Genomic DNA, 15491 nt, shown 5'->3' on the forward strand with positions numbered 1-15491 from the left:
GTCCCTGATTACGCACTGCTGCTCCCCGAGGTGTTTGCTGAAGTTAAAAAAAAAACACAGAGGTGCGATGTGTCTCAAGCTCCGCTGGCCGCCTCTGAAGGCTTGCCGGGCTGCTACTGGCCAGCGGGCTGTACTTTGAGTACCCCTGTTCTAGTGCAAAGCTTTTGATTCTTGTTTGCAGTTTAGGCAGTGGTTGATCTGCAGTTTGCGTAGTTGTATGCATTTGATAAGATAAACATTTTTGTTGTGTTTATTCCAAATAAGTATTATTGTCATGCATGAATGAATTTTTTGTAAGTGGTGGCAGCATATTTGGTTTATGTATTGAGCATGAAATTCTTTTTGGATTTGTGCATAATGTGTATTGCGTTGTGCAGGGTTATATTTTCTTTTCTTTTTTGGGGGGATATTGTTGGTCCTTGCTGTGTTTATGCAGAGTAGGTGGTGGTGAGTCTAGCTGTTTCTGGCAAGTTACTGGTATCGTTTTGGAGTGAATAGGTCGTTGTGATAAAGCCACATTTTGTTTATTACTTATTTTGTTTATTACTTATTTTACAAAGTGTTTGTTGTTGACTTGTTTGACAAGTTACCTCTATTAGTAAGGATTAGGACTAGCTACAGAATTACTGCTCAGCAGGTGGTTAGTATGCTTTTTTAAATCTTCCTCTGACCATGATTATGAGGCTGACACTGCGTCTGATGCAGGAGTATGTGCAAGATTCTGGTAAAGAGTATTCTGTCCACGAGGAACCATCTGACTATGAAGCTACTCTCAGTGCAGATGAAATGCGGAGGACACTGATGCGTCGATGATGCAGCAAGAGGCATCTGGATTGCGGTCTGGGGCTGCAAGCTTCCTATTGGAAACGATGGACACTGGGTTGATCCAAACATGGTGCAGCTGGTGTTGCCTGCCTTTAGTGGTTATGCAGGGTGTAGAGTAAATTGTGAAAAAATGTTGCCTAGGCAGTTTTTTTCTGTTTATGGATGATGTATTTTTGGCCGAGATGGTTGACCAGACTAATTTGTATGCTGAACAGTACTTGAGGGACAACAGTGCCAGACGCATGCCCTGCTCTAGAGCTACCCAGTGGACGCCCACAAATCTGGCTGAGTAGATGTTTTTGGGTTTAACTTTTTTGATGGGCTTGATAAGGAAGCTGTCCCTGGCTTCATATTGGTCTACAAGTCCCCTGATGGCAACAGCTTTATTTCCTGTACTTATGAGTCATGATCGGTATTTACTTTTGCTTCAGCTGCTGCATTTTGAGAGATCTATACTCCAGGGAAAGTGATGAGTCGTTGGTCCTGTTCAAAGGCAGTTTGTTTTTTAGGCTGTACATTCCTGGCGAGTGAACATGTTATGGAATTAAGATGTATACCTTTTCTGAGAGTAAGACAGGATACGTCTAGAATTTCCGGTAGTACACTAGTAAGGAGTCCACTATTGAACACCCTGGTTGTCCTTCCACTTTAGGAGTTTGAGAAAATTACGTGGGAACTTGCTAGAGGAATTTTTCTAACAAAGGTCACCATTTGTGCCTAGAAAACTTCTACACTGCTGTGCAATTGTTTAATGAATTGTTCAAAGTGGACACTCATGCTTGTGGCACAATCCCCTTACCCAAAATAGCTTGTTTTCAAGAAGCGTCAGAGGGGGGCAGTGCAGTGCCTTGCGTAGTGATAAACTGCAAGCTGTAAAATTTGTAGACAGGAAGGATGTCTACACGCTGACTACCATCCTTGATGAAAGTACTTCGCCTTTGACTGTTTGGGGTCAGGTTGCTAAAGTGTGCAAACCAGTGCGCTTTGTAGACTACAATAAGTACATGGGTGTTGTACTGACAATTACACGCAAACCTCAAAATGTGATTATGTTCACACATTTTCCATGCAATACTTTGTTATAGTCTTCTGGTAACAGAAAACCCACAATTTGTCTGCCACCTCACGCTCCCCCAGGTCCCCCGATCAAAATTGTATCTCACTTGTGAGGGTGGGCCAAGTGCCTGCGACAGGCAAGGACCCAAAATGTATTGTGGGGACATCAGAATTACCTATCACAAAGCAACCTGGTTTTACAAGTGGGGGGGGGCACCTGGGTTTTTGGCCCCGGGCTCAGCGGTCATCTAGGAAAACCTACCAAACCCAGACATGTCTGTAAACTAGATACCCGGGGGAGTCCTGTGAGTTATTGCTTGCGTGGATCCCCCAAAATGTTCCTACCCAGAATCCCTTGCAAACGTCAAATATAGCTGAAAAATCTAAATGTGAGGTTTGTATGCGGGCGTCCAAAAACGTTAGCTGTGTTGCGCTGTGAAGGGAGACCGAACAGAGCACGTCTCTGGCCAGTACATCGGGATAGAAGTCCAGGAGGATAAACACACCACTCTGTATTCTGCCCACACAGGAAACGGTTCTGCGTGACGTCACCGGAGAAGGAGGGAGTTACCCTGGAAGGGATTGCACAGGGGAGGAGAAAAAGGAGCCAATCAGCTACAGGCAGGCGCGAAGAAGCCGGAGAGAAGAGGAAGGCGCCCGAAGACACGGAGAAACGAGAGGACGCGGAGTGGGAAGAAGTCGAAGAACCCAGAGGAAACAAAGAAGAAAACGAGACGTGGTGTGAAGACTGGTGGATCCCACAGGAGGAGGCTGGAGAGCGGCCGCAACTCTGGAGAGTTCCGGCAGAGCCGGTGAGTCTCTCAGGTCAGGAAAGGGAGGGGTGAAAGGGAGGGGGTGGTGAAGAGATCATCGGGTCAGTACGGGCACACGTGTTTTTTCTATTGCACGACCTACTGCACTACCTGCACTTCAGGAGTGACTTTCGCATGTGATAGTAAACATATTCCTAGTGTAAAGCCTTACCATATTCCTACCACCTGTTTCCTTTAGCCACATTAAAACCCCTTCCCCACGAGTACCCCTTTCCTCCCCTAGCAGTGTGACTCATCAACAACGGTGTAAGGTGACTGGAACGCCCTAGCCTATGGGCATGTTATAGTAGAGAGGACTGACAGCTCTTTCTTTCTTTCTTTCACTCTCATGAGCCTCTGTGGGAGAAGCTGTGGCCGAGGAGAAGACCAGACCGACAAGGGGACTACAGAAGACAATGCTTCTCCTGAGAGAGAGTCAAGATTTGAGAACACTGAGGAACTACTAAATCCCTCTAGCTCCATACCCAAGACTGTCAATAAAAGTCACCGACTGGCACACTATATTCAGCCTCCTGGTCTATTTATCTGGCCCGCTCCCACATGCGCCTTAAGGATATTCTAGTCTTACAGCTCCTTGAAATGTCTGATGGGTGATTCACGTAAGCCTTTGGTATGAGCCTCTCATTGCCACTTTGTTAAGTTACGAGTCTTTATTTCCGGACTCAATCCTGGCATCAGCTACATAGAGGAGGCACTCCCCACATAGAGGAGGCACTCCCCCACTTGCCCGTCCTCCTGGGTCCCAGAAACTCAGACCACACAAGTTAATCTTTATGGAAGATTTGAGGCTGCAGTTTCCAATATACAAGCGATCCTTACACAATGTTCCTTTCCTTACTCACAGAGCCTCATACCGAGGAGACTGTGCCCTTCGTTCATTGCCCCTAACCACACTTATAAGCAATGCGGCCAACATTCAGTGCCCTCTATTGTTACATGGGCCAGGGTAGAAGCTGCCTTCCGCACAGCCGGGTAACATTTTACTACCGGCATGACCTTTTAACCTACTTTACTTCCGGGCAAGCTTCTGCTTCCAGCCCGCGGGGTAACCATTCACCTTCTACTTCCGGGCAAGTGCCTGCTTCCAGCACGCGGGGTGGCCTTTCACTTCCGACTTAACCTTTGTTCCTGGGTAAGCGTCTGCTCCCTACCCCATGGTGACCAAGTCCTCTATGTAGCAAATTCTTCCGGGCTACAGGGTCCAACAGTAAAATTTTCGGCAGGTTCAACACTGTAAACCTTTGCAGTGTACTGCATGTACACCACTGGCTCTGACTGATACCTGCAGATGGGTTGTTTCTCAACGACCTCCTATCCATTTTCCTAGGATTGCTTTTAAAGTACCACCAGAAAGCTACACCCCCACCACGACCATAGCTGCGCCACAATTCTTCTAACCTCCATCCAAAGATGTCCTCCTTCACGAATGTAAATTATAAAGTACCACAAATAAATTAAGCTATTGTTATCCCAAAGTAGGTGTGTGCCCAAGTGAAATTTAGCCAGAGGCCCTTGAAGTCCATACCCTTTCTGCACCGCAAGACAGTTTTGGATTCCATCAGAGCTTGAGAGAAACTCCTATCACATTTGGCTTGTTGCCCTTTACAACCCTCATCATTGGCAGATGACAATGGTGTGTTTTGCCATATGAAGGGAGTTCTGCAATTCGCCACCACCTCATTGGGCTCCCATAACAAAATCCACTTGTGCCTTGGAATGGGAATGCTCGACTAACCTATTCCGCTTACCTTGACAAATTGATGGGCCCGCTAACCTTCACAATTTGCTTTTAGCTTTGTTATTTTCTTTTACTCAGTTTAGTGTGGGGCCCTGCTCCTCTGGGTACTGTATTAAATGGGTGACTTCTAATAGAGCGACAACACCCGCCCATTTACTGGATTGCCTTTTGGCATAACCTGTTTCATTGAGTACTTAATATCCCCTAAATCCCTCCACCCCCATCCCCCGGCGAGGTGCCTTGCACACACACCCAAGTCAGAAGAGAGCCATGGGATACTCCTCACTGGGAAACATCCTTTACGACACAACTTTTACAACGCAGTGCCTTTACAACGCGGTATTTAAAACGAAAACCATTACAACGCATTGCGCTGGGGGGCGCTCTAGGATAGGGAATAAGTTTCATTTACTACCCAACACCTTCCCTAGTGTCGACGGGGACTGGAGTTGGAATAGTAAATTAAACTATTCACTATCTAGCACCCCAAAGCACTATGGGTTGTAAAGGTTTTTGTTGCAAATACCGCGTTGTAAAGGCATGCGTGGTAAAAGTATGCGTTGTAAAGTCATACATCCCTCCTCACTACAGTCAACCGGGTGTGAACTTGTTGGAGCAAACCACCCTGGCAAGTTACGTTGGCAACCTAAACCAATGATAACCATTCTGCTTTATTGAACCACTTGGTCTGAACCTGGCAGTCTGTACAACTTCCCCCAAGAGGCCATGGTACCTGCTGTATAAGTCCGCCATCTACCCATCATTAATAAGGTGACCAACTACCAGTAATGGACAATTTTACTGCTGAGGCGATCGTGAATATGTGCAGTCTCATCTCTTACATCACTGCTTAATAACAAAAGTACAGCAGGCTAATGTTTTGGGCTTGAAATGTAATGTTCTCCCTGGACTGCATGCATAACCTGCTCATCTGCACCCCATAGAGCTATTTACCATCATCAGTGAATTCTCCATGCAAAGCACAGTAAAAAAAACAGGATTGCTCCCAACCCATGGGCAACGCCACATACATGACACACAGACCAAACATCGCAACCACTAAAATTTATTTTATTCATTTTTTTTACTGCCTTTTGTAGCAACCGTCTACAGTATATACTGCAACCCCACTCGTCTTGACCTGTCTAGCATCTCAACGCTCATTAACTAGCCCATTGTAAAGAGTACAGAACATTAATGCTTGTGGCCTTGATGAATGATGACCTAGCAGAGCATGAATAATACGCTGACCCACCTGTCTTAGTCACGAGCATCCTTAAGGTGTGCACTTTCTTCCTTATAGCTCTTTTGGTGCAATGGTACTGATGCCTTAAAAACCCTGCATCGCAGCTTGTTCCCTGCAACAACATTAATGGACAGTTGGTCACATACCCAGTTATTAAAACTGAGGGTGTTGGGGTTGACACGCTGTGATTCTGGGCAAATCACTCAATGATCACCCTTCCCACAAAAGCGAATGTGTAGCATAACAGGCGCTTATGTATAGCGATCAAAGTCTACACTATATAAAAGTGCAGCACATGCACAGAGGTAATCACAATGCTTTACCATAAGGAGAGAACAGTAGATGTTGATCTACTGGCTCAATTGCACCAAGTGAATCCAGAAAAACCTGTATAAATCAGTTTACCCCGGCTTAAATCATGTAATCTTAGGCAAATATTCTATCTCATTAAAACAGTTTTTTCTTCAATATTGCGCATGAGAGTACTTTCAAGTATGCGAGTCAGAATATCACACATCATATGTGGGAGGGTCGGCTAGGTGTTTCCTTGTGTGCAACAGGAACATTGGCACCGACCCTGGGGGAGGCCAGGGCAGAGCAGTATTTGGAAACTCCAACTCAGGCACAAATCCTCTCTTTTTTGCCAAGCTCCCACTCTGGCATTTATTCTGTCCCCTGCCCCTTAGCAACCCCTCCATAGTACAACAAATGCCTTGGGAATGCCCTACCCCGGCGATAAAAGGGGCACCCATACTGGTGAGCAAACCCTATAACCGGCACCTAATCTGTGCCCCCTCATCCCCCGGTCTCCTGCACCCATCCACTTGACATGCCTCGGGGACACCCACGATGTAAAGGCCCACAGTTAAATCCTGGTGCGGTAAATGACAGTACAGCCATTTAAGAATATAGGCTCCCAAGAACCCCAAATTATGCAACCGCCCAACCGTGGATGTAGCATCGACTAGTGTAAGGCACCGCAAACTGCCAGGGACTTCTGGGAGGCCCTGCCTGTCCTCCTCATCATCACCCAGATGTCAAAAGGATTGCCACAAAGAATTTGGCAAAGGGAATTTAATATTTTTGTTGTATTGAGTAGTACCGCTGAAATGCTCCCTCCTCCAGTGTACAGCAGAATTTGTGGCACTGAGCCCAAATCCTGAACAATTAGTTGCAATGGCATCAAGTAAACCCTGCTCCGGTAGCCACCCTCTCAGAACCACCAACTACACCTACTGATGCACAAAAAATGCCAATAAGGGACTGAATTCGTCAACAGAATGGCAGGCGTTGGCATGCTTACCCTAATGACTCCAGTTCCCTTTATATGACTTGACTAGAAATGCTACACACTATACAATGATTTCTGCTGTGTTGTTTAATTTAAAACAAGCTGATTCCAAACAATATGATAATATTTCACTGTCACTGTTTGCGCTGGTTATCAGTTTTAATCTGCTAATTTCCTTATCAACTTTTTATTGACTTGATTCCTAATAATGTGATCGCATAACGAATGTTTCTATCGAGTGCATTTCAAGATGTTCGTTAGAATTATCGTTTATGTGTGACTCGTAAGTCATTGTGTTTTCTGTGAAAATGTAATCTACATTGATATTGTTTCCTATACATGCAATGTATTTTTTGACAAATGGTTTACTAGCATGTTTGACCAGATGCAACAGGTCCCCATCATCATGTTAGTCGAAAACACCAGTGGAGTAACGAGTATTTCAACTGTAGTTATGTTTTACGATCTTTTCACCACTACAAGATGGCGCCCCAAAATAGTCCTCTTTCGATCTCCAAACACTGCGATGATAAATACACGAGACCTTCACTCGTAGCGTTTTACCTACAGAGTGACGGCTGAGGTTCCCCGCTACCAGAACCCTTAGGATTTTGACAGGTAAATACTTTATATTGGCCAGACGAGTCTCCTGACTCACCTATATTCCGTTACTGCGGAGATAGGTTACAATTCCTTACCCACTTTCACTTTTCATTTTACAGATCGTACATTTCTTCACGATCACGAAAACACACTACGATCCGTGTTACGAGTGTGTCAGTTGCAAATAACTACAAGGAGAGCATTAAGTTTCTTCCATATCGCTATTCTCAAGGTAACCACATAACAATTCTAATGTCTGACTACTTTGTTAATACTAAGAATAGAATCTTGACAACTCCCCCGTATCTCTCTTTAAAGTTCACAGATTAACCTCTGCGTAGTGCCCGAATCCCTTCACAAGTCATCGATAGATGGTTATCGAACTAAGGTATCTTTTACATTGGCAATACGAATATGATATATAAATCCAAGTTATTTAAGTACAGTCACTTAAGACGTATCCTAAAATTTACAGATTTGGCACTAACACTACCACTGATGCCCACAGAATTTAAGGCAAAACGATACCTCAGTGATCCTCGTTTAGGGTATGTCTATATTTTTGAATCAATACAATGGAGTGTAATTGACCTCAGGGCTATGTCAGTGTTATTTGCCTAATCATGCAAGTTGTTCACTTTTATCAAATTGATGTTCATGTCAAAATCTTGTCCACATAATATCGCAGTGGTCGCCCTGTTAAAAATGATAAAATATCGTACACAGTATGTGTGTTTAATTAATCCCCTTGCAGTTTTAATTTATATAAAGTTGAACAACCAAATAGAATTTTTTGTCCTCACTGTAAATATTGTTTAAATGTTAGTCTGTCTACTCGATGATAGTGATGTGTTTGATGAACTGTAACTCCAGTATAGGTTTAATGTTTCATGTTTGTTTCTTGTGTGTATAGTGCAAAAATGAATGATGGATTTAGTCCTTTTTGTCATAGTGAAATTGTTTTATTCTATTTTTAATAGGGAGTTACAATATTAATTTCTACTGTCCTGATGATGGTCTTAACGAGTTGCCCATAAAGACCGAAACTTCGACTCTCAGCTTTATCCAAAGGAGAATTTTTTACATCTGTATTTTGGATAGGCGGTCCATAGGCTTTACAGAGAGTTTGATTTATTTTCTGACACTTGTCCTGTATCCCTGTGTTGCATATATATATTTTTGTATTGTATTTTTCCCTGTAAGATTTACATTTGATAAAATCTATTCCTTTTGCTTATACACATGTCTATTGGTTATTGTTTTAATGTTAATTATTGTTTCTATGTTAAGTATTGTCATGTCCGTTTAGCCTAAGATATATGTGAGTTGATCTGATCTATTGAAATTCATTTTACCCAGGACAAATAAGTTACCTGAATCGAATTTATTTGTACAACTAACTGAATTTAACTACCAAAACAAACTCCTTTGGAGGCCATTCTACCCATCCTACAAAAGCAAAGCCTGCACCACTCCTGGCGCTGATAATCTGAGAGTCTCAGAATGGTGCATTAAAACAAGAGTTTGGAGCAGTTTTCTGCCCAATTACTTCGCATTTCATACTGCCTCCACCCAACTACATCACATCTACACTCAGCTGTTGATATTCTCCAGCCATTGAATATTACCCATTGGAGCGGCTAGACATTAGGAAAACAGGACAGCTGTGGGTTCTGCTGCTGCAAGACTACCCTGCTGAGGCGCGGTCTGTTGCACTGCGCGTTAGGCAGCGCCCACCGCAGGCCAACAACAGATGGACACCAAATGGAACTGTTAGCGGCCTTGAAATACAGCTATATACAAAAAACTCATAAAAGTCTAGTGAAGCAAGAGGCGAGCGTGGACTCGAAGAGACGATCTTTATCTGTGCCTCACTCGGGCCCGGAAATGGAGAGCGCGCTCCACCCCACCCGGAAATAGGCAAGAACGAGCTGCGACACGTCCAACAGGCACGCGCATGGAAGACAAGAGCTTCCTAGAGGAGGCGCGAGGACGCCGCAAGAGAGGAGCAGCCTTCCGGCTACAAGAATGGCGGCTAACATAGCGGAGGCACCACCCACCTAGTCGCCCCACCCAGATCCCAATAAATTCAGACCACACCAAAAGTATGTTTTTTTGGAAGGATTGAGGACACAGTTTATCAGTCATTTTTCAACTTACAAGCGATCCTTTAAAACACCATTAATTTGTTAGGCGAGCCTGTGTCCTTGACCCATAACCTCCGCACTGTGCCTTCCATTCAGTGGTGACCTATCACCCCGGGGCCCAACCCTTCACTTTCACTCTGGGAAAGCTTCCGCTTCCAGCCCGACCAGGTAACCTTTTACTTCTGGTTGCCACACACTCTTCTCGGGTAAGCGGCTGCTTCCAACCCAACCGGAAGACCTTTAACTTCCGGGACCCACACACTTCCGGGTAACCATCCGCTTCTGACCCGGCGACCTTTTACTTCTGGTGTGCACACATTTCCTTCTGGGTCGATTCCCTCCAACCCGACCGGGTGACTATTCACTTCTGGTGTCTAAACTTCTGTTACGTGGGCAAGCATATGTGCTTCTAGCCCGCCAGACCCTGGATGAATGTTCCACTCACCCCTCTCTGCGAAGGTGACCCGGAACCCATCTTATTCCATGCCACAGGCTCTGCCCTTAATAGTGTACTTAATTGTTTGCTTCCGGTTCACGTGAACAAAGGCCATTGGGGAGCTTGCCAGTCCTGACTGTGCCAGACGCCTACGATTAAATACCCCTGCCAAATGCCTAACCTAGATTTATGACCGAGTTGGCCCTGTGCTGTTATTTGCTGTTCCCGCTCCTTCCCTGCCTCCCTTCTCTGGACTCCATCCCAGTCATGTCTAGCAGAGCACCTCATGTATGGCCGCGAGGATCACAATCCGGAGGAGCCTTTAAGATAGGCAAGGAAGTGAAACACACACTGTAGGGATACGACACCCACCTCTCGGCACTCCAACGGCCAGCCTTGACATCTGTACGGGCCATCTCACCCCACCCGGGATTACGAGCGCCCACTGACCTGACGTGGGCTCGGGACGATGCACGGGTCACCCCGTCCAACTATGCCTCTGCCCCTCCAGGCCGAGTCCTGCAGAGCTGCGTCTGCCAGAGATGCTGAGGGTGGACCAGGCCGTGCGGTGCAGACCCCTCTTCTCTATCGTGAAATCCGAGCAGTGTCTGACGCCCGGCGCATGCGCAGACTTGTCCGAATACCACTCCGAGCATGCGCAAACTGATCAGACCGGCACGTTAAACACTCGGAGCATGCGCAGACTGTTCGGACGTTACCAAAGACCACTCCGAGCATGCGCACACTGATCTGACTGTAATGTACAACACTCTTGGAGTATGCGCACACTGTTCGGACTTTACCTGCACACTTAGAGCGGAAATGCAAGGTCACTAAAACACTGCCACTTTGTTAGCTAATCAGTCTGAATTCCGGTGATTTTCGGATTAAGTCACTAGAACCTTCATGTTGATGATGTATATTTATTTTTGGAAAGATAGTGTGAGGGTGTGTTTCCAGCCAAGTTCTTGAGTCCCTCCTTTTAAAAGACACCTGGAGGTTGGCAATGTTTGCAGTCTGGCCGTATATTACTGATAATATATACTTTCATTGCACATGTTTTATACTAAACACTATATCGGCACATTTTCTGGAAGCCTATTTTATCTTGTGAATAATACTTGAAGATTGACACTGACAGTGCTTTCAGTTAGGAGGCTGGGACCACATCGCACTACAAAGTCACTGCCCCCCTTAAGCCTGTATTAATCCTCTCTTTACAGACACAGACCTCTTCAGTGATTGCATTCACTCATGAGATTTCGAAGGTGTCATCAAGGTGAAACGTGCCCTGTAGCTTCCAAAACTCAAGCCGTGCAGTGAGGAAACAGCCCAATTTCTGGTTCAGGAAAGAATGTGCCTTGACATTATCACAAGTCCTGCATTTTTTTTTAACCAGGTTTAGTTTGCATGCTGGGATTTGTATGTCCATACTGTATGAATGGAAAGAGAAAACTTACAAATCCCAGCATGCAAAGTGTTTTTGTTCAAAAGTCAGGACTTTTTACACACTAATCATATAAAGTGCACACCAGATTGCAGCTGGAGATCACACTATTACAGTCCTTGGTGCAATATGATATTCAAAGCCACCCTTCCACACAAATGTCACCTTATGAGTAACAATCTCCAGGCAGCCGCGGCCCATGGAGGGAGTTCGGTGGGGCAGGGAGGCAGTGCGGGGGAGGGGCAGGGTGAAGGGTGGTAAACAACGGAATATGGATAATTGCAGGTAAGTAAACAATTTAATAAATAAAATGAATTTCGTAGCGCGCACTGCATCACATTTTGCTTTTCAGGCTAGTAAAATATAATAGGGAAATTACCTTATAACCAGTATGTTTCCCCTTCCCAGTTAAATCAGCAAATGCAGGGGGGGACACTTAACTTTGATCTCTAATTGGTAATTAGAATTAAGAGACACAAAAGTCATGTTAAAAATTCCTATTTAAGTATCATATGTCCACCATGACTGCATCTTAAAACTTGCGCAAATGGCTTGCATTTTTCTTTGGGAAAGTGACTACCCTACTGGCTGAGAGGAAATTTGCTCATTAACTTTGTTAGTGTTTGATCTAATGGTATCCTCCCAAGATGTAGATACTCACCACAGGCACTAAATGGATGGACCAACACAGGGATTCTATCCAGCCCTTCAACAAAGCGGTAACTCATTGGCATAAGAGGTGATCGACTCATGTCCTTCAAGACAAATATAAGGATTCCAGTGTGGCTTGCAAGAGAATTCACGGTTACTTTAATTGGTCTAGGTTGTTTCTTTCTGGACACAGGTTCCTCTGGAATTATGGTTTATTCTGGCAGTGGAACTGCTGACTGTGGTGCTTCAGTGCCCTGCTTGTTAGTCATTGAAATCTAAGGCTCATCCCCATCAGACGGTTGAGAAGGAATCTTCCTGAAACTTGTCATTATCAGGGATCGCTCCAGCCTGGTCATAAGTCAGGTAATGGCAACTTAAACAATTTTGTCTGCGTCCCCAGTTGTTTGAATTTTGGGAGTAACCAGTTGATTTTCCAGACTTGTGGTCTGGGATGAAAGACAGAGACACATCTGGGTGTTGCATCAGGGGCTCAGATGCCTTAGGATCTTGAAGGCGGTAAGTACTCTGCCTCCACCCCACTGATTCACTGGCTGGTGCTGTCTTTGTTTTTGGTGACCCAGGTGTATGCACGAAGTTACATCATTGGACCATCCTCAGGATTTGACAAGAGTAGACATACCTTCTTTCTCCTGAACTATTCAAGCATTAATAGTGCAGTCCACAAACTGGGTGGGAGGCAAATTAGAGCACCATTAAATAAATTAAATAGGGCCAGTAGCGTCTACCAATATAGGGCTGCACCCCAGCACCCCTCTCTCACACCTACAAGCTGCTCTGGCGAATATATGTCCAACGAGGCTGTCCCACTGCTGTATAACTAGCATAAAGGCTGGCGCTGACCGCTGTCGAGATATGGAAGGGTGCCGAGTAGCTTGCCTTAGGCATGCCTTTGGTGCGCCTGCTGCACACGGCCACGATTTTATAATCCAAGAACAGAGCCTCCTCCAATTAACCTGTGAAACACTAGCGCATGCCCGACAAAAATTGGCTTCTCTCCTAGTTCCAAAACGCCCTCCTCCCAGCAGACAGTCTGACCTTCAGACCCCTGCACGAAGAAGCCCTTAAAAAGGAAGTCTAAAATTCCTCAAATGGCATGACAGCCCAATCACACACTTTTAAAAAAAAAACCTTTTTCAGCATCAAAATTCCCACATTTGCAATATCAAAATTCCCAAGTTTTTTCAGTGTGCATTCGGTAAATGTTAAATATATGAAATCCCTTTATAAACATCAAGCTCCCCGTAGAGAAATTCAGTAAAAAGAAAGGCACAGACTCCTCTGTTGTACCCTAAAGCAGTGCTTAGTACTGCTGAAATACCCAGTGGGCGGGGCCTCTTGGACAGTGCAACTAACCCTGTCTTGTTATGTTGTTATGTTATGTTATGCACTTTTGTATTGCGCACAGCTGCCCCAGCTAAGGGGCGTCCTGGCGCATGGCAGGCAAAGTGCAACAGATAGCAGAAACACAACACAGATAAAAGAATTATTTAGAAAGAAACGTTTTCAAAGCTTTGCGAAAGGCCAAGAGGTCAGTCAGTAGCCGCAAGTCCACTGGGAGGGAATTCCAGAGTTCAGCCGCTCTCACCCGGAAAGAGCGACCACCAGCCCGACACAACCTGTATCGGGGGACCACCGCAAGTGCTTGGCTACCCGATCTCAAAGCGCGGGAAGGAACATACCACGACAGGAGGTCAGCAAGAATTGGCGGACCTACTCCCCTCAAGATCTTAAACGCCAAGCACAGCACCTTGAACTGGATGCGAGATTTAACGGGGAGCCAATGCAAGGATCTCAAGACTCCTGAGACAGAGCTCCTTCGGGGTAAGCCAACAATGGCTCTAGCCGCGGCATTCTGCACTCGTTGGAGGCGGGTAGTCTCCGCCACATTGGTCCCTACCAAAAGCGAGCTGGCATAGTCCAGGCGAGATAATACCGTGGCCTGGACTATCAGCTGCCTGGTGCCACGGTCAAAGAACTTAAGAATGGGCCTCAGCGACCGCAAGATGCCAAAACAGCCGGCCGCGATTTTCTTCGAGTGGCCCTCGTAGCTGATAGCGGGATCCATCCACACTCCCAGATTCCGAAGTTCAGTGACCGGGAGAGGGGCCGGCCCCAGTTCAATGGGCCACCACTTGTCTTGAGTCCTAGTTGGACATTTTAAATCTCCCCCAGCTGTGTGTTCCTATGTTGTGGTTTTGACTGGTGATCCCCCTTTATGGAAACATTGTGATGAGTGATCTGGCGAGCTGCCAACAAGGTAGTGGACTGGTTAGTTCGGTTTAGGTGCTTTCCTGTTGCACTCGCTGAAGAACTTTTGTTTGTTCAAAGGATTGGCTGGATAGGCCCGGGCCCCTTTACTTCTCAAGGGGATTGTGCTATACATTGGATATCCCCATCCATGGCACAAGCCATACTGGGCAGGAAGTTCTAGCCCTGCAAGCTCCATAGTCTTTGTTCCTCTTGGGCTCTTTTATAAACCACATTTGGTACGTACACTCTTCGTGCCCCCATCCCATCCATCCGGAAATACCACTTTTTGGCAATGAGTGGGGGAGAGGCTGAAGATTCCTTGGGGCTGAGTCTTGCCCCTACACTGCCAAGTTTCTCCATCATGCCTTCGGTTCCTTTCAATCCTCGTTTTATTGTCTCTTTAGGGAATCGGTTCAAAGTTTTATCAGAAGTTGATTGATTGTTACAATCTCTTTTCAGAAGCTTGTCCTTTTCTGGATCTGGGGGGCTGTTACTGAGGGGAAGAGGCCTGATGTACAGAGGGCAAAGTCTAGCTGTTCTTTATCACTGGTGAGGTGGAATGTGGCAGGGTTAAAAGACAAAGGGCCAGATGTAGGTAACCTCAATTTAACTATTCTTAAATACCGAATTTTACCGATTCGGTATTTAAGAATTAAGTAAATGGGATGTAGATAATTTTTCTGTAAAAATTACAGAATCGGTAAGATTCAGTAATTAAGAATCAGTATTTACAGATTTGGTATTTACCGAATCGGTAAATACCGATTCAGTAATTCCCATTCATTCCAATTTGCCTGGAGGCCCATAGGAATGAATGAACATTGACACCCTGCTGCACCCCTGAATAGTGCATGGGTGCACATGTGGCACGCATACATGCCCTAAGGGCATGTATGTCTGCCACATGGCACTGAATAAAAAGCAAAAAATTGTTTTTTTAACGGTTT

The 15491-nt window shown here is 45.4% G+C and overlaps 1 protein-coding gene across 1 annotated transcript in view; it reads right to left on the reverse strand.

Moving 5' to 3' along the window:
* LOC147706736 (uncharacterized) overlaps positions 1–10748 on the reverse strand; it is a 31318-nt gene extending 20570 nt beyond the window's left edge. Inside the window, exon 1 of the mRNA XM_086925875.1 lies at positions 10626–10748. The gene's annotated coding sequence lies outside the window, so the exon portion shown is untranslated. The remainder of the gene's footprint in view (positions 1–10625) is intronic.
* Between the last annotated feature and the right edge of the window lie 4743 nt (positions 10749–15491).

This window comes from Lissotriton vulgaris, chromosome 6 (assembly GCF_964263255.1).
Source record: "Lissotriton vulgaris chromosome 6, aLisVul1.2, whole genome shotgun sequence".
NCBI classification, from domain to species: domain Eukaryota; kingdom Metazoa; phylum Chordata; class Amphibia; order Caudata; family Salamandridae; genus Lissotriton; species Lissotriton vulgaris.